The 18,718-nt window shown below is 38.2% G+C and overlaps 1 non-coding gene across 1 annotated transcript; it reads left to right on the forward strand.

The window, feature by feature from the left end:
* Positions 1-17,964: 17,964 nt before the first annotated feature.
* On the forward strand, positions 17,965-18,071 carry LOC127109943 (small nucleolar RNA R71). Its single transcript, XR_007797186.1, has one exon. It is a non-coding gene; the product is annotated as a small nucleolar RNA R71 (small nucleolar RNA).
* Positions 18,072-18,718: the final 647 nt, after the last annotated feature.

Consider the following 18,718-nt stretch of genomic DNA (forward strand, 5'->3'; position numbering starts at 1 on the left):
CCTTTTAGCTAGAAGCTCTGGTACATAAGTTGGATAACTTCGTTGTTTAGTCCATTGCAAATTGCGGGGGATCGGACCGTAGTCCGCCCTACCAAGTTCAGCACTAGATACCTGCTGAACCAATTCATAATGGATCTTTCATATTATGCTTTTGTAGGGTCTGCAACATTTGGATTAAATGATCTGGTAAGGATCACCTAACTTAATTAGTGCGTTTCCTGATATATATTTTTTATGTTGTTTTGGGAATCATTCACTTATATTCATCGGCTCTCCACGTAGTTTGCTATTAAGATGGTGCCGACTTCTCGTATAAACTACTCGGGGTTACTATAAAACTAAAAGTTCAAGGAATTGGTATAATAGGTACTTATCCTGATCTAACATGTTGAGGTTTTTAGAGTGTTGGGGTGGTGATAGTTTAATTTTACTCAAGTTTGATAAAATAAGCAACCTTTATACTTATTGAGTGTGTTGAATTTTAAATTTTTGTTATGGCTCAAGAAAATTGAGGGGAATAGATAATACGAAATTTTCACACTAGGGACTTGACTTAAAATAAATTATTAATATATATATATATATATATATATATATATATATATATATATATATATATATATATATATATATATATATATATATATATATATATTTTAAAATATATGAAAGGGAAATAACATACTTGAAAAAGAAATGTTGAAAGAGAAATAATAATAACTGCAACAAAGTTTCCCCCCCCCCCCACCCACACTTAAATGAAACATTATCCCCAATGGTTCAAAAGAAAGACAAAAGAAAATGAAAAGAAAAAGGGAACCCAAAGTCAATTCTGCCTTCCGCCTCTTGTTCTCGGACCCGGTGATCGTTGACGTACACCCAAGTCGTCAAACCTGCTGAGCAAGTCAGTGAACCGCTGGTCGGTTATTGCATTCCTCGCTTCCTGTTGTTGTTGCATTTGGTGCATCAGTTGCATCACTTCGAGATTCTGCGCCTGCATTGCATCAATAACATCCATGATGTCATCGTTAGCTGCTGGCCTTCTTCTTCGACGACGTCGGGAGGATGGACCAGTTGCATTAACGGAAGGGTTAAGCGGGGTTGACTGTTGTTCAGGACCTTGATCACCTTGCTCCATTTCCTCAAACTCGTCTTGGAGCGGGTTTGCTTGTGTAGGCTCAATAGGTTCGGGAGCATTCAGATCGTAGAGGAATCGATCGGGGTTGGTGACATCTGTGAGGGAAATGTTGGGCAAAACAACGCTTGGATCTTCTTGGTTATTCACCATAAGATAATACCCTCCGCCTACCCTATTTTTGATTAGGCGGCTGGAGCGACAGTAACTAATATCCATAAATAGGGGTGGCAGAGATTGCAAATTTTGAAGTCGGTCCCCTAGATTTAAGCCGAGTGCGATGGTGGTTATTAATCCTCCAATCACAAAAGGTCGGCGACCTCTAGCACAAAGGGTACGAATATGGTGAAGTAAGAAAGAAGCGGCGTTTACCTTTGTATCCATTTCAAAGACGCAGTGGAGGAAGAATAATTCCTTCGCGTCGACTTTGTTGTTGTTGGGTCGACCAAAAATGGTGTTTTGCAGAATGCGGATAAAATATCTGATAGTGGGGTTATGTATGTGTGAAACAAGTAGTACATCCCAGTTATTGGTTTCCACACCAGATATTTTTCTAAAGAGGTCGAAGGCGTTTATGTGCCACTGTGAGTTCGGAGGGATTCTTGGGTGGACCGGTCTCCTTCAGGAAACTGTAGCATGGTACTCAACTGGGTTTGAGTTAAGGCATACTCAGTGTTGAACATGCGGAATTTGGCGACACCGGTTAGGTACTCGTCTTCACCGGTCGGAGTGGTGTATGAATAAGAACTTAAAAATTCTAAGGTGAGTGATGGGTAGGTAGGTTGATCCAACGACACCTCGTTGTTGGAACCGCTCGAACTGCTCCCGTTGATAATTATCGTCTTCAGATCGGAAGATAATATTTCCGAATTGTTGGTTTTCCGCCATATTGATAAGTGGGTTGAAAGAAGGAAAGGGGATGAAAATGGATTTGTATAGAATGGTTTGTTGAAATGATGTGGTGTAGGATGAAAGGTATTGTAGGTATTTATAGGAAAAAATTTTGGAAGTTGGAAGAGGAGTGGGTGAGAGAAAAATAAATGTGGATGAATGTGAGTGAAATGGTGTAAAGAGGTGGGTTAATGGGGAAAATAAAAAGGTAGGGGAGCAACGGTCGTGTCCCCAACGGTCAGCAACGTTCACCTATTCTCGAGCTGTCACGCTCGTGACAGAAGGTGTTACGGGCGTCATGGGTACTTGCGTGACGACCGTGATGGCTTGTGTGACGCTCGTCACACAAGTGCTTGCAACGGTCACTAGCGCTCGTGACACATTACGTGGGTGCTTCATAAATTGTTTTATTTATTATTATTTTTTGTTTTATTATATTTGCTATTGTTATATTTTTGAATTGCCTTGCATGCTATTTTACTACACACCATAGTGTATATATATTTTTCTTTAACAGGCAGTGTAAGTAGTAGCATGCAGTGAATATCATTACCGGTAATTGTAGATATTGCATAAATCAAAAGGAAATAAAATAAACCAATAATGCCAATAGCTTCAATAAATATAAAGTAACATTTGAAAATAAAAGAAAACATGGAAAAATAAATACTAAGATTAAAAATAATGTCAAACAAAACTATAAATCCTAAGACTAAAACTAATTAACTCCAATTTCTTCTAGCCACTTGTAGGATTTTTCGTTGCAGGGGCAAAGGAATTGACACAGCGGTTCAGCTCGAGGAAATGATTTGTCATAGTAGTCATGTATTGCAGAATTTCATGTCCCATCATATTTAACTCTTCTCTCATGGCAGCTTGTGCTGACATCAAAGCTTGAATAGCGGTATTATAATCAGTTCCGGACATATGATGTCTAAGATCGGGTATTGCTGATTCTGCGGAGGGATAGGATGAGGTGGAGAGGCAACATCATGGTAACCAGTTGGTGTCTGCGGATCAGACTCAGCATAAGGAATCTGGTTGCCAAGAATCTCATAATCTTGGATGGTTTCAACAGATCTAACAGGAGAAGGTATTCCATCCAGGTTGTAAAGCCAATTGTTTCGGTCATGGACGCTAGTCATCGGACTAGGTATTGTGAATAGGTAAACAGCTTGGTTATTAATTACTAATTCAAACTCTTCAGGTCCAAGATTTCTGATAAACAAAGTGTTGAAAAGGAAGAGTATGTTCATAGACTCAATGCCACAAAAAAGGTTCAAATTAAGCATGGGTTGGCGCAATCCAATAGCATTAGCAATCATAGTTATCAATCCTCCTATTTGAATCGGTGCACGGTCATCTTGGATAAGGATGTCAAAATTCGCCAGCTATAAGTGGCACCATTTACTGGACGGTTCTGGGAAGCACAGAATATTATGAAGAGTTCATCACGTGATACTGTGGTAATGTTTGATCTCTTTCCAAAAAGAGTGTGTGCTAGGATCTTGTGGAAATAGCGAAAAGTCGGGTTATGTATGCTTCCAGATAGAAACTCGTGTTCCTCAGGGTCGTCATTTCCCGTCAAACTTCCCCAAAGATGTTCAAGCTCTCTATATTCAAAAAGGTCTTCTTGGCTCATGGTGAATGTATCAAAAGAAGTGGGGAACCCTAAAAGGTTGGTAAACTCTTGAATGTTAAACTGATACTCCATATTGAACATCCTGAATTGAATGAAACCTCGGTTTATTCCTTTTCCATGGTTTGGTAAATAGATTAGGGAGCTAAGGAATTCTAGAGTTAGTCTCCGGTAAGTAACAAATTGTCTTCGAATAGGAGTGGTTTCCCACCCTATTTGATTCAGCAGATGCAGGACACTATCTCTTAGTCCAAGTACGATCATTGCGTCTTCATCAGCATAGAAGGTTGGGTGCATCTCTCTCTCAGAAAGTTCTTCAAATTTTTGTCTCTGAGCTCTCCCTCTGAATTTGATACCCATGCGGTCAATATGTGCCATCAGGTTAGAGTTAACTAAAGAAAAGAAAAACAAGAGTTTTAGTCAGGATTTGGCCAAATGCCGAAAGAAGAAAAAAAAAGAAGAAAAATTTAATTAAAATAAAGAATACGGAGAATGAAAACTAAATAAAATTAAAAAGAGAATAATCAAAGAAGAAATAAAAATAAAAACTTGTAGGTTGTCTCCCGCGAAGCGCTTTGTTTAATGTCGCAAGCTCGACATAAAACTATTAAATGTTAATCTATAAATTCTGGAGGCATTATGTCTAAGTGCAGGACTTGCAAGTCTTCATTGTTCTCAGCATAATGATAATGTTTTAGACGCTGCCCGTTTACGATAAATGGTTCAATAGATTTTCCTTTAATTTCCACAGCTCCACTGGGAAAGACATTGGTGATTTGGAAAGGGCCTGACCATCTAGAGCGTAGTTTTCCTGGGAATAACTTAAGTCTAGAGTTGAACAAAAGGACTACATCGCCTTGTTTGAAGGTTTTTCTTGATATACGTTTATCATGCCATTTTTTCGTTCTTTCCTTGTAGATTCTGGCATTTTCGTAGGCGTCTTGTCTAAGTTCCTCTAATTCGTTTATGTCAAGAATTCGCTTTTCACCGGCGGCCTTATAGTTTAAATTTAAATTTTTAATAGCCCAATAGGCCTTATGTTCTAATTCTACTGGGAGGTGGCAAGATTTTCCATAAATAAGCTTGAATGGGGTTGTTCCTATGGGAGTTTTGTAAGCGGTTCGATAAGCCCATAAAGCTTCAGGTAATTTTGATGACCAGTCTTTTCTTGATGTAGCGACTGTTTTTTCCAATATCTGTTTAATTTCTGTATTAGACACTTCCACTTGTCCACTAGTTTGAGGGTGGTAAGGTGTTGCTACTCGATGTTTTACACCATACTTAAACAATAATTTTTCGAGTATCCTAGATATGAAATGCGATCCACCGTCATTGAAGACTATTCTTGGGACACCAAATCTTGGAAAGATTATATTCTTAAAGAGTCTAGTTACTACTCGTGTGTCGTTTGTTGGAGAAGCTATAGCTTCAATCCATTTTGATACGTAGTCAACCGCTACGAGTATGTACTTGTTACCGAAAGAAGGTGGAAAAGGTCCCATGAAATCTATTCCCCACACGTCGAAAATCTCTACTTCCAAAATTCCTTTTGTGGCATTTCGTCACGTCTAGATATGTTTCCTGTGCGTTGACACCTATCGCATTTCTTAACAGCAGTATGTACATCTTTCCATATGTTTGGCCAATAAAGGCCGGCTTGTAAGATCTTAGAGCAGGTCTTGGATGTACTTGCATGTCCACCATAAGGAGCGGAATGACAATGTTGGATTATACTTTCTACCTCTTCTTCAGGTATACAGCAACGGAAAATACCATCGGGTCCTCTTTTGAAAAGTAAAGGGTCGTCCCAATAATAATGTTTTATGTCATGGAAGAATCGTTTCTTTTGTTGGTAGGATAAATCAAGTGGAACTATTCTGGAGGCTAAATAATTGACGAAATCAGCATACCATGGTGTAACTCATATAGCTAAGGTGGTCTCAACTTGTTCATCATCTCTACTTTCTTCCAAAGTTGCTATAAGTTTATCGTACGAGAAATCATCGTTGATCGATGTTCTTTCCGGTTCCAGGTTTTCAAGTCTAGAGAGGTGATCTGCTACTACGTTTTCAGTTCCTTTTTTATCTTTGATTTCCAAATCAAATTCTTGTAGCAACAAAATCCACCTTAGGAGTCTAGGTTTAGCGTCCTTTTTTGTTAAAAGGTACTTAATGGCAGCGTGATCAGTGTAAACGATTATTTTAGCTCCGACCAAGTAGGAACGAAATTTATCTAGTGCAAATACTACTGCTAAAAGTTCTTTCTCGGTCGTGGCGTAATTCATTTGCGCTTCATCTAGAGTTCTACTCGCATAATATATGACGTGAAGTTTTTTATCCTTTCGTTGTCCTAAAACAGCGACTACGGCGTAGTCACTTGCGTCACACATTATTTCGAATGGTTCATTCCAATCCGGGGTTTGCATTATGGGTGCGGAGATCAATGCTTGTTTAAGTGTTTGAAATGCGTCTAAGCATTTGTTGTCGAAGATGAATTCAACATCTTTCATTAATACACTACGCCAAACAAGACCTTAGACAGCGCTTTTTTTGGCCTTAGACAGCGCTTTAAAGCGCTGTCTAAACCTCCGCTGCTAAAGGTTTAGACAGCGCTTTTTTAAATCTTAAAAGCGCTGTCTAAGCCCCCCCCCCTAGACAGCGCTTTGGCCAAAAGCGCTTTCTAAGACCCTCCTATTTTAATTTTTTTAGGTATACCTTAGACAACGCTTTTTGCCAAAGCGCTGTCTAAGGGGGGGGGGGGCTTAGACAGCGCTTTTCAAAAAGCGCTGTCTAAGCCCCCCCTATTTTAATTTTTTTAGGTATACGTTAGACAGCGCTTAAGGCAAAAGCGCTGTCTAAGGGGGGGGGTTAGACAGCGCTTTTCAAAAAGCGCTGTCTAAGCCCCCCCCGCCCCCCCCCCCTTAGACAGCGCTTTTGCCCAAAGCGCTTTCTAACCCCCCTTTTAGACAGCGCTTTTAACAAAAGCGCTGTCTAATGTGTACGAAAATTTTTGAAGCTTTTGTTTTAAACCACATTTTTTCCAGGTTTATAAACCAGAATTTCTACCTGTTTTCAACCAGATTTTGATAGACAGTTATCACATTTTATACATGCCATTTTGGCCTTTTTTCTACCAATTTTTGGCTAACAAATATATATATATACCAATTCAAACCAATTTTGCCTTAAATGTATCAAAATATATACAAATTTATGTACACATTTACAAGTCATTACATATACTACAAATGTACACATTAATTACACAAATTTATGAAAAAACTTTGAGCTCTATCATGAATTGACACCACTCCTCTTTGATTTCGTCCACTTGATCCTTTGTATAAAATGCACACTTGAATTCCTCAAAGTACTACATAATAATATAACATATTTTGAATTAATTCCAACTATTTAATTATATGAGATATGTGTAAATATAAAAATAACTCATAAGTTAGAAATACATACATCGGTGGGAATCACTAATCGGCCCAAAGCAAGAGTATCTCGCATAAACCTCAACACGAAATACCCGCAATCTATTTGATTACGTTGTTGAGGACACTACATGGAAAAAAAATATGGATTATAAATCCTAAGTTTTATCAAGTGTCATCACTAATATAATAAAAAATGTGGTAATTAAAAATATACCGCCACTTTAATCCATGTAATGCGGTTGGCGCTCCTCCTTGAGGTTTGGATATCTCGTTGGGCCCGAAAAGCTTGTAGGACGCTAATAAAATAAAAATGAAGCAATTAGAACAATTCACATAAACTAAGAAAAATTTTGAACATTCTCACTTACGTGTCAATTAGGTCCTTCATATCCGGGTATGTTGTCCAATCATTTCCTAACGAGTCAAGATAATACACAATTTCTCGGATAGGATTGATTGCGAGCAACAACCAATGTCCACTGTAATGATTAGGCAAAATGTTAGATGGTAACTTGGAAAATAATTATAATAGATGAATTTAGAATGAAATGCTAACCCGGTATTAAACGGTATAAAAACAACTTCTCCGCATCTTTATTCTCCATGAGGATCCGAAGAACATACTCCGTCACGGTATGCGGTCTACTTAAGATTAAACCTAAGTTGACGGTCGCGGGTGCTAAGAATCCGAATGACTCGTCCAAATCATTGGGGCGCATCAATTTGTCATACAAAAACCTAATATAAAAACATCATTAACACCTCTTTTGAAACATAAAGTAAACCGGATTAACATAAAGTAAACATCATTAACATAAGTTGTTTAATTAATAAAACAAAGTAGACCGGATTTACCTAATATATGTATTGACAACGTTGACGCCGATTTCTTCATGACCAAAAACTTGCATGAAGTCTTCATTACCAATCATTTGGTCGTAATCAAAGCCGAAAATCCCTACCTCCATATGTACATTCCGAACACCTCCGGTCGGTATATCGGTCATCTCTATAAATGTCCTGAGGCACGACCTATACTTGGTGGTAGGTTTTTTTCTAGCTACGGTCTTCTTAGCACCAGAACTTTTTACCCGTGCGGAGGCGTTGCTAACCTCCTTTTTTTGTTGTGCGGAGGCATTGCTAACCTCATTTTCTTTTGATTTGGATTTTGTGGGAGTCTATTTAACATAACCAAGGAAAATATGTAAGTAAAATTTTAAGCATAAATTTTAAACTTTGAATATACACATTAAAGTTAACATAAGTTTTAAGCATACCTCATATCCTACGCATATGAGGTTTGTCGACCATGCAACAAACGAACCTACTGCTTCGTGCACCGTTGTTGCATCCGAATCATCGCTAGGATATGGTAATGCTGCATTCGGCTCAACTGCAATATCAACTGATACCTTCAAACATCCAGCAGGGAGCTCTCTAGTGTGGAGTAATACTCCGCTAACGTTATGCACTTTTCCCTTGCCAACCATCCGATAGTATGGTGACGACAAATACAGCTGACAATGGGAAATGCCCTAAAACCAATAATAACAAGAAATCGTTAATGTGTATATATGTCAAATACATAATTTAAGCAAATAGTTCAATTTAAGACAATTATATGTAATTACCTCTGGAATGTTCGGCTGAAAGGTACAGTTGATACTGTTTTTGTCCGAAGCATCTCTGTATACCGTTGAGGCGCTAGCCTCTCTTTCTCTCCTCAATGCATCAAGCTCAGCTTGCATGGCTTCCAATCTTGCATGAAGCTCCCGATTACTAGGAGCCTTTCCTTTTTTAACACTGAGGGAGGTCGGAGTGACTCCAAATCCCTTACCCCTCACCCGACCAGAATACTCAGGGACATCTAATGCCCGACTAAGTATGCTCTTAGTATCATCGGGAGATAGAGACTGAGATAGCTCCTCCTGAAAAATCAGATGAATACCGTATACTTGTCAAATATTTGTGTATAAAAATGTTATTCAATTAATGAAAAAATGTTATACTTACACATTTCTGGTATACGTTTAAAACTTCTTCTTGTGGAACTCCAGATTTGCCCACACGGGCTTCCTTCCACAAAACATGTGCAGGAAGAGATGTTTCTGAACTTTCCTCCTTCTGCAGCTACACATTAAGTCATACAATTTGATCAGATAAAACTAATATATGATGAACAAATTTGTTTTCGCAATTTATAAATACTTACCATGGATTGTTCTAAGCGTCCATATCCGACACGTCCTTTTCGGTACGGATATGCGGGACTTGATGCTCTTTCCCGATTTGTAGCACTTATTCTTTGAAAAGTCGGGTCTTGTCTTTTGGATTTGAAAGCTTCCCATTCTTCAGCCGATATCAAACTTTCATATTTTCTAGGAAGCTCCGCATCCACAAAATTACCATCCGCATCCTTAAGGAACTTGGATGATAAAAATGTCCGAAACCCTCTAAGAAGCTTTCCGGCCAATTTCATACAAAACCCTCTTCTTTCTTCTTCGATGTTAAAACATCGCTAAGAAAAACATACAGATTGATAGTTAGTATCGGTAATTGAAAAAACATAATTGATACCGTATAATTAAGGGCCAAATGATTGTACCTTTATCTCACTCCAAATTTTTTCTTTGGACTCTTTCAACTCTTTATTTCTCCAATCATCACATGTAATGGGAATTTCATTCCTTACTAGTGCACCGATGAAACTAGTTAAGGTATGCCCATTAGGTTCTATAAGTTGTCCCTGGTTGTTCCAAGAGACATCTAGTATGATGCCTCGAGATCTTCCTTGGACCACCCTTCGCATTACTGTGATGCCTCTTCGAATTTCTTCTTCCGCGGATACTTTACTAACTTCCTCATGTTGGTTATCAGCCATGTCTAACCTGTAATAAACCAAGGAAACCATCAAATATCAAATATAACTTATAATCAAAGCAATTGAAAACAAAAAAATAAAGAAATCATGCATTATCAGATATAACTTATAATCAAAGCAATTGAAAACAAAAATATAATGAAATCATGCATTATCACATATAACTTATAATCAAAACAAATGAAAAAAAAAATAAAGAAACCATGGATAATTTACCTAAGTCACTAACATCTCTTTCTTTTCTTTGTTGGAATATTAATCACTTGTTTCTTAGCAATGCGTACGGATGAATTGATCCAAATTCCCTCATTATGATCGTTTCTTATATATGACTCATCCGGTATAAGATCCTCAACTTCATCATTTCTATTCAACTCATTCCGTCTAATGCATGACTCATTCTCAACATCAATATCACATTGATCGACACCGCTATCATCAGTCACTTTGTTAGAGAAAAGCACTATAGACCATTTTGTACTCTTCGGGTCATTCACATAGAACACTTGTTTAGCTTGAGATGCTAGAATAAAAGGTTCATCTTTGTACCCCACCCTAGTAAGATCAACTTGCAAAAATCCAGACTTATCCATTCGTATGCCACTACTATTCACCCACTTGCAACCAAAGATGGGAATCTGAAACTTCTCGTAATCAAACACCCAAATGTGCTCAATAACTCCAAAATATGACAAATTTGCATATTTGGGGTTTAAGTCCTTCATACTTGATATATGCATTGCTTCAGCTAGCACGGTGACACCACTATTTTGCATAGTACTCTTATCATCTTGTTCTTTGGTATAAAATGTGTATCCATTAATTGAATATGCGCTATGAGAAAACACATGCAAACTTGGACCATATGCCAAACATCTCAACCTTTCTGTTACCGAAGAAGGATCTGAAGAGCGCTTCAAATAAATATGATCCTTCAACCATTGTATGAAACTTTGATTGTGCTCTATAACTATCCAATTTTCATTTCTGTTCGGATTTAACCTTCGGAGTACATCCTTGTGCATTTCAACATATGGCTCAACCTCATTATTATTGTGCAGAACATACAAATGAACTTGATCCCGTTCATCCCTTGATATTGTCACAATTTTATTCCCAATTAATTTTTTACCTTCCATTTTGTCGAAAATATGAGCTCTGGGGAGTCCAATCGATTGAACGTTAGACAAATATTCAGTACAAAACTCAACAGCTTCTTCAACAATGTATCGTTCAACAATACAACCCTCTGGTCGACTTCGGGATTTCACGTACCCTTTTAATATTTTCATATACCGTTCAGCAGGGTACATCCATCTCATATAAGCTGGTCCACACAACTGTGTCTCTTTCACAAGATGAACAACTAAATGAACCATTATGTCAAAAAAAGACGGAGGAAAATACATTTCAAGCTCACACAAGGTAATTACAATCTCTTTTTGTAGTGTTGGTAAGATCTCGGGATCGATCACCTTACTACAAATTGACCTAAAGAAAAAACACAATTTAGTTATGGCACTTCTTACTTTTTCTGGCAAAATAGAACGTATACCTATCGGTAGAAAATGTTCCATTATAACATGGCAATCATGTGTCTTCAAATTCTTCAACTTGAGGTCTTTCATAGAAACAAGTCTTCTGATATCAGATGAGTATCCTTCTGGAACCTTAACTTTACTCAGAGACTTACACAAAATTTTTTTCTCCTTTCTAGATAAAGTAAAAGCAGCAGGTGGTAGATATGTTCGTCTTCCTTTCTTCACGGGTGCTAATTCAGTTCTCATTCCCATTTTTAACATGTCCTCCCTTGCTTTAAGGCCATCCTTAGACTTGCCTTTTATATTGAGTAATGTACCGATGACACTTTCAAATACGTTTTTTTCAATATGCATAACATCGAGAAAATGTCTCACGTACAAAGACTTCCAATATGGCAATTCAAAAAATATCGACCTTTTCTTCCACCCACCTTTCACAATCTTATGTGCAAAAGGCTTGCCAAACTCAGTACGCACATCTTTCACCTTTTCAAAAACTTGTTCACCTGACAATGCGGGTGGAGCTCTACGATGTTCGGTGTCTCCATTGAATGCTTTTCTCCACCCACGGTAGTGATGTTTAGAATGTAAGAATCTACGATGACCGAGAAACACATTCTTCTGGCAAAGTTCCAATCGAATCGTATCGGTTCCGTCTTCACAAACAGGACACGCACGTTGACCTTTAATGCTATACCCAGATAGATTCCCGTATGCTGGAAAATCATTAATTGTGCCAAACAACATCGCCCTCAAATTGAAACTTTCTTTCCTATATCCATCATAAACCTCCACACCGTTCTCCCACAAAATCTTTAAATCTTCGATCAGAGGTGTCAAGTATACGTCTATGTCATTCCCTGGTTGTTTAGGCCCAGAGATTAACATAGATAACATCATGTACTTACGCTTCATACATAGCCACGGAGGTAGGTTATAAATCATAAGAATCACAGGCCATGTGGTATGTGAGATACTTTGAAGACCATGTGGGTTCATTCCATCAGTAGATAATGCCAATCGAAGGTTTCTTGCTTCTGATCCAAACTCAGGATAATCATTATCAATCTTCGACCACTGTGGTGAATCAGCCGGATGCTGATACATTCCATCAATAATTCTTTCATCTGCATGCCAAGTAAGATGTCTTGCATCGGTTTCACTACGAAACATGCGCCTAAATCTCTGAATTATCGGAAAATACCATAAGACTTTTGCGGGAGATAATCTTTTCTTATATCGAGACAAACCGCATTTAGGGCACTCAGTTAACATTGCATATTCGTTACGAAACAAAATGCAATCGTTAGGACAAGCATGTATCTTATCATAGCTCATGCCAATAGAGCACAACATTTTTTTTGCCTCATAGGTTCGATTAGGAAGAACATTATCATCCGGTAGCATTTCTCTCATAAGGGCCAACAACTCTGTGAAACTTTTATCCGACCATCCATTGCCCGCCTTTAAGTTGTACAACTTTAATACCGCAGAAAGTCTTGAGAATTTAGTGCAACCTTTGTACAACGGTTTCTCTGCATCGCTTACCATCCTCTCAAACATTTCAGGACAATCATGAAGATCTTCTTCCAGTGCTTCTACAATCTCTTCAACTCGATCACAATCGTATGTTTCCGTGTCTTTGTCGTATGAAGCATAGGTCGTACTACTTTTTCCACTCGATTCAACATTCTCGTTAATTTTCTCACCATGAAATATCCAACACTGATAACTTTGATCAATTCCATGCCTCAGCAAATGCGATTTCAATCCATGTGCGTCAACCTTACCAATATAACAACAACGCAAGCAAGGACAATGCATTCGTCTGGGGTTTTCAGCGTGTTGAACAGCATACTTAACGAATTCCAAAACCCCACTCTCGTACTCTTTGGTCATTCGATCGGCACAGATCCATGTTTTATCCATGGTTTTCCTACTTATTAAAGTAAACAATTAATCTAGACGAAAATACATAACTAAGGTAGTATCTTTGAACATTCAACTGGTCAAAACTATTATTCCATAGTAGTTTCAATGAACATTCAAATTGATTTCAAAATACATTCACCAAAATCCATTTAACATCCTAACTAGTATTCACCTGTCACCAAACTTTGTAGCTTGTTCTTTTCAGACTAGCATGAGTTAGTAAATTGATACACTAACTACTACTTTAACTCCTATTAGCATTTCAATAACTGATTTCAAAATACACTAATAAACCTTGTCCATTCAATATTAACTAACTTACTAATTTTATTTGCCAATTCAAACATGACTAACCAACTTTCCTAAATAACTAACTGAATCACATTTCAAATTTCATAACAGTCCTACTAACAAAACTGTTCTAATTAATCTCTAACAGTCTCTGACACATAATTAACAGTTTCATAGCTAACTATCGAATCAACTCAACTAACAATCATATTATCAATAACCAACTAACTACTTTTCACTAACTTACTAACTTAACTAACATTTCAAACTAACACTTTAATTCCCTAAACACTAACTGATTCAACTTCAAAACCAACATTCAACCCTAAGGCAACAGAATAAACTTCAAAATCTCAAAATTTGGGTCATTTTATATAACTGAGTTTTCACACATAATACAGAACCAACATTGGTGATACAGAAAAATATGACTGAGTTTTCAACAGAAGCAACATTGGTGATACAGAAAAATACAGAAAAATATAAAATGGGGCAAGAGTTTTCACACATAATGTTCATCTATAACACATTATATAAAATCAAATATCACTCACAAACCATAAACATTCACATATGCAAGAATGAATACAATGTAGTCATTACATCTACTTCAACATGCATTTGGTACCAAAGTTATTTAGGGTTTGAGAAAGAGACTTACCAAGGTGTGGTTATGGTGAGAAGTACGTGAGCACCGCCGGTACAGTGAGAAGGAAGGGTTTGTTTCGCTGCCGGTATAGTGAGAAGAAATACGTGAGCACCGCCGTACAGTGAGAAATTTAGGGTTTGTTTCCAGAGAGAAATACGTGAGCACGGCCGCCGAGAGTGAGAAGGTAGGGTTATTGTGTGAGTTGAGAAGAAGGAAAACAAAAGCGCTTTTGTGGAAATGGCGTAAGTTTTTGAGGTGAGTGAAGAAGAGGGAAAACAAAATAACAGAGACCGAAAGCGCTTTTGTGGTCTGAAATTTTATTTTAATAAGACCTTAGACAGCGCTTTTGTGTAAAGCGCTTTCTAAGGTAGGCCTAAGACAGCGCTTTCCAAAAGCGCTTTCTAAACCCCCCCCTTAGACAGCGCTTTTGGTTTTGATTTTTTTTTTTAATTTAAAGACTTTAGACAGCGCTTTACCAAAAGCGCTGTCTAAAGTCTATATTTATAAGCGCTTTCTAAAAGCGCTGTCTAAGGGGGGGTCTTAGACAGCGCTTTTAGAAAGCGCTGTCTAAGACCCCCCATTAGACAGCGCTTTTATTATTCTCTTGGAACATTTTCCGTGTTTGTTTTTTATTTTAACCTTAGACAGCGCTTTCTTTTAAAAGCGCTGTCTAAGATGCGCTGTTAAAAGTCATTTTTGGCGTAGTGAATAGTCCGGTTAAAGGTTTAGTTATTTTAGAGAAATCTTTAATGAATCGTCGGTAAAAACCGGCATGTCCTAAGAAGCTTCGTATTTCTCTCACAGTTTTCGGAGGTTGAAGGTTTTCGATTACCTCTATTTTGGCTTTGTCTACTTCAATTCATCTATTTGATATAATGTGTCCTAAAACAATTTCTTCTTGTACCATAAAGTGACATTTTTCCCAATTAAGTACTAGGTTTACTTTTACACATCGTTCTAGAACTCTTTCTAGGTTTTCAAGACATTCTTCGAAACTTTGTCCGCATACGGAAAAGTCATCCATAAAGACTTCCATGATGTTTTCGAGAAAATCGGCGAATATTGCCATCATGCACCTTTGGAAGGTTGCAGGAGCATTGCACAAGCCAAACGGCATTCGTCGATAAGCGAAGGTACCAAAAGGACATGTGAACGTTGTTTTTTCTTGGTCATCAGGATGAATTGGTATTTGAAAGAAGCCTGAGTAACCGTCTAGATAGCAAAAATGAGAATGCTTGGCTAATCGTTCTAACATCTGGTCTATGAATGGTAAAGGAAAATGATATTTTCGGGTTGCTTTGTTTAGCTTTCTATAATCAATGCACATTCTCCATCCCGATTCAATTCGTTTGGTTATAATTTCTCCTTTTTCATTTTCGATCACTGTTATACCTCCTTTCTTCGGTACTACGTGTACAGGACTAACCCATTTGCTATCGGATATAGGATATATAATACCTGCCTCTAATAACTTCGTTACTTCCTTCTTCACTACCTCACTCAAGATTGGGTTTAGTCTCCTCTGATGTTCCCTAGAAGTTTTACAGTCTTCTTCTAGCATGATGCGGTGCATACAAATAGAAGGACTTATCCCTTTGAGATCGGTGATGTTGTATCCTAATGCGGTTGGATATTTTCTTAAGATATGTAGGAGTTTTTCGGTTTCGAGTTTTCCTAGGTCTGCATTGACTATTACGGGTCGTTCAAGTTCTAAGTCTAGGAATTCATATCTCAGATTTTTGGGAAGTGTTTTCAGGTCGAGGGTTGGTTTCTTAAGGCATTGCGTAGGATCCGATGTTACTGCTAAACATTGGTTCAGTCTGTCTTCTGCACGATAGTCGGGCAAATCATCATTTTTTAATTCTGTTTCTTTTATGCATTCATCGATGATATCCATGAAGTAACATGTGTCTTCTATTGCAGGTGCTTTCAAAAATTTGGAAAGAATAAACTCAATTTTCTCTTCTCCTACTTCGAAAGTGAGTCGTCCTCGTTTTACGTCTATGATAGCATCGGCGGTTGCTAAGAAGGGTCTTCCCAGTATAATGGGGGTAACTTCATCTTCTCTTATGTCAATAATTATAAAATCGGTGGGAATGTAGAATTGACCTATGCGCACGGGAACGTTTTCAAGAATTCCTACGGGATATCTAACAGAACGATCTGCTAATTGCACAGACATTTTAGTTGGTCTTAATTCTCCCATTTCAAGTCTCTTGCATATGGACAAGGGCATAACACTGATAGCGGCTCCTAAATCGCATAAAGCTTTGTCTATGACAAATTTTCCTATATGACAGGGTATAGAGAAACTACCAGGGTCTTTAAGTTTATGAGGCATATTCTGGATTATTGCGCTACACTCAGCAGTGAGTGTAACGGTTTCGCTCTCTTCAAGTTTCCTTTTATTAGATAGAATTTCTTTTAAGAATTTAGCATATGAAGGCATCTGTGTAATAGCTTCTGTAAAAGGAATGGTGACGTTTAATTGTTTCAGTAGGTCAAAAAAAAAATTTAATTGGCCCGCGTCTTTGGTTTTAATTAGCCTCTGAGGATAAGGGATAGGTGGTTTGTAAGGCGGCGGAGGTACATAAGGTTCTTTGTTTTCTACGGTTTCCTTATTACACTCTTCCTTTTCCTTAGGTTTACTTTCTTCCTCAGTTGAATTTTTAGAGTTTTGGTTATCAATCCTTGGGTCAGATGGTCCTTCCACCTCTGTTCCACTTCTTAATATAATTGCATGAGCGTGGCTTTTCGGGTTAGGTTGGGGCTGTCCAGGAAAGGTACCAGTTGGGGCAGCAGTAGGCGCTTGTTGTTGAGCTACTTGCGAGATTTGTGTTTCCAGAATTTTGTTATGGGTAGCCAGGGCATCTACTTTACTTGCTAGTTGTTTAATTTGTTCGTTAGTGTGTACATTCTGGTTTAAGAAATCTTTATTGGTTTGCTGTTGAGAAGCTATGAAGTTTTCCATCATGATTTCCAAATTGGATTTTCTAGGAACGTTATTGTTAGGTGTAGATGGGGTCGGCTTTTGATATCCAGGAGGTATGGCTGGGGCTTGACTGGGAACTTGACCTGGTGCGTATAAAGCGTTGTTACTCTTATATGAAAAATTAGGATGGTTCTTCCAGTTTGAGTTATAGGTATGCGAGTAAGGATTTCCTTGAGCATAGTTCACCTGCTCTGCTTGGATTCCTGTTAGGAGTTGACAATCTGTAGGAGTGTGACCTTGAATTCCACAGACTTCGCAATTTTGAGTTACGGCAACCACGGTGGCTGGAGGTGATACATTTAAACTTTCAATTTTCTGGGCAAGAGCCTCCACTTTTGCATTAACATGATCAAGGCTACTTATCTCGTACATGCCCCCTTTTGTTTGAGGTTTTTCTATCATTGTTCGGTCGCTTCCCCACTGATAATGGTTTTGGACCATGCTCTCAATAAATTGATAAGCGTCAACGTAAGGTTTATCCATGAGCGCACCACCTGAGGCGGCGTCTATGGTTAATCTTGTGTTGTACAAGAGACCATTATAGAAGGTATGAATTACTAACCAGACCTCTAAACCATGGTGTGGGCAAAGTCTCATCATGTCTTTGTATCTTTCCCATGCTTCGAAGAGAGACTCGTTATCTTTCTGTTTAAATCCATTTATCTGGGCTCTTAACATAGCTGTTTTGCTTGGAGGAAAATATCGAGCAAGAAAGACTTTCTTCAACTCATTCCATGTGGTGACTGAGTTGGAAGGAAGAGACTGAAGCCATCTTCTAGCTTTATCTCTTAACGAGAAAGGAAAGAGACGAAGTCGAATTGCCTCTGAAGTGACACCATTAGCTTTAACAGTATCAGCGTATTGAACAAATACGGATAAATGAAGGTTTGGATCCTCGGTAGGATTTCCAGAAAATTGGTTCTGTTGTACTGCCTGCAACAGTGAAGGTTTAAGTTCGAAGTTGTTTGCTTCGATTGCGGATGGAGCAATACTCGAATGCGGCTCATCTTGCGATGGAGCGGTGTAATCTCGAAGAGCACGAGCTGGTTCTGCCATCTCGGGTATCGGCGAAGGAAGAAGATTTTTGAGATCAGGAATTTCGATTGGAGGAAGATTGTTTGCAGCACGATACTCCCGAATTCGTCGTAAGACTCGGAGATATCGTTCAACGTCGTTGATTCGTAAGTAATACGGTTCGCCTTGTGAGCGAGTATGTGGCATACAAATCAACGAAAGACAAAAAGGAAAAATAAAAATTGCCTTAGTCTCTACAGCGTAACAGAAGAGTTATGATATCGACTAAATAAAAATCCCCGGCAACGGCG

Source organism: Lathyrus oleraceus, chromosome 7 (assembly GCF_024323335.1).
Source record: "Lathyrus oleraceus cultivar Zhongwan6 chromosome 7, CAAS_Psat_ZW6_1.0, whole genome shotgun sequence".
NCBI classification, from domain to species: domain Eukaryota; kingdom Viridiplantae; phylum Streptophyta; class Magnoliopsida; order Fabales; family Fabaceae; genus Lathyrus; species Lathyrus oleraceus.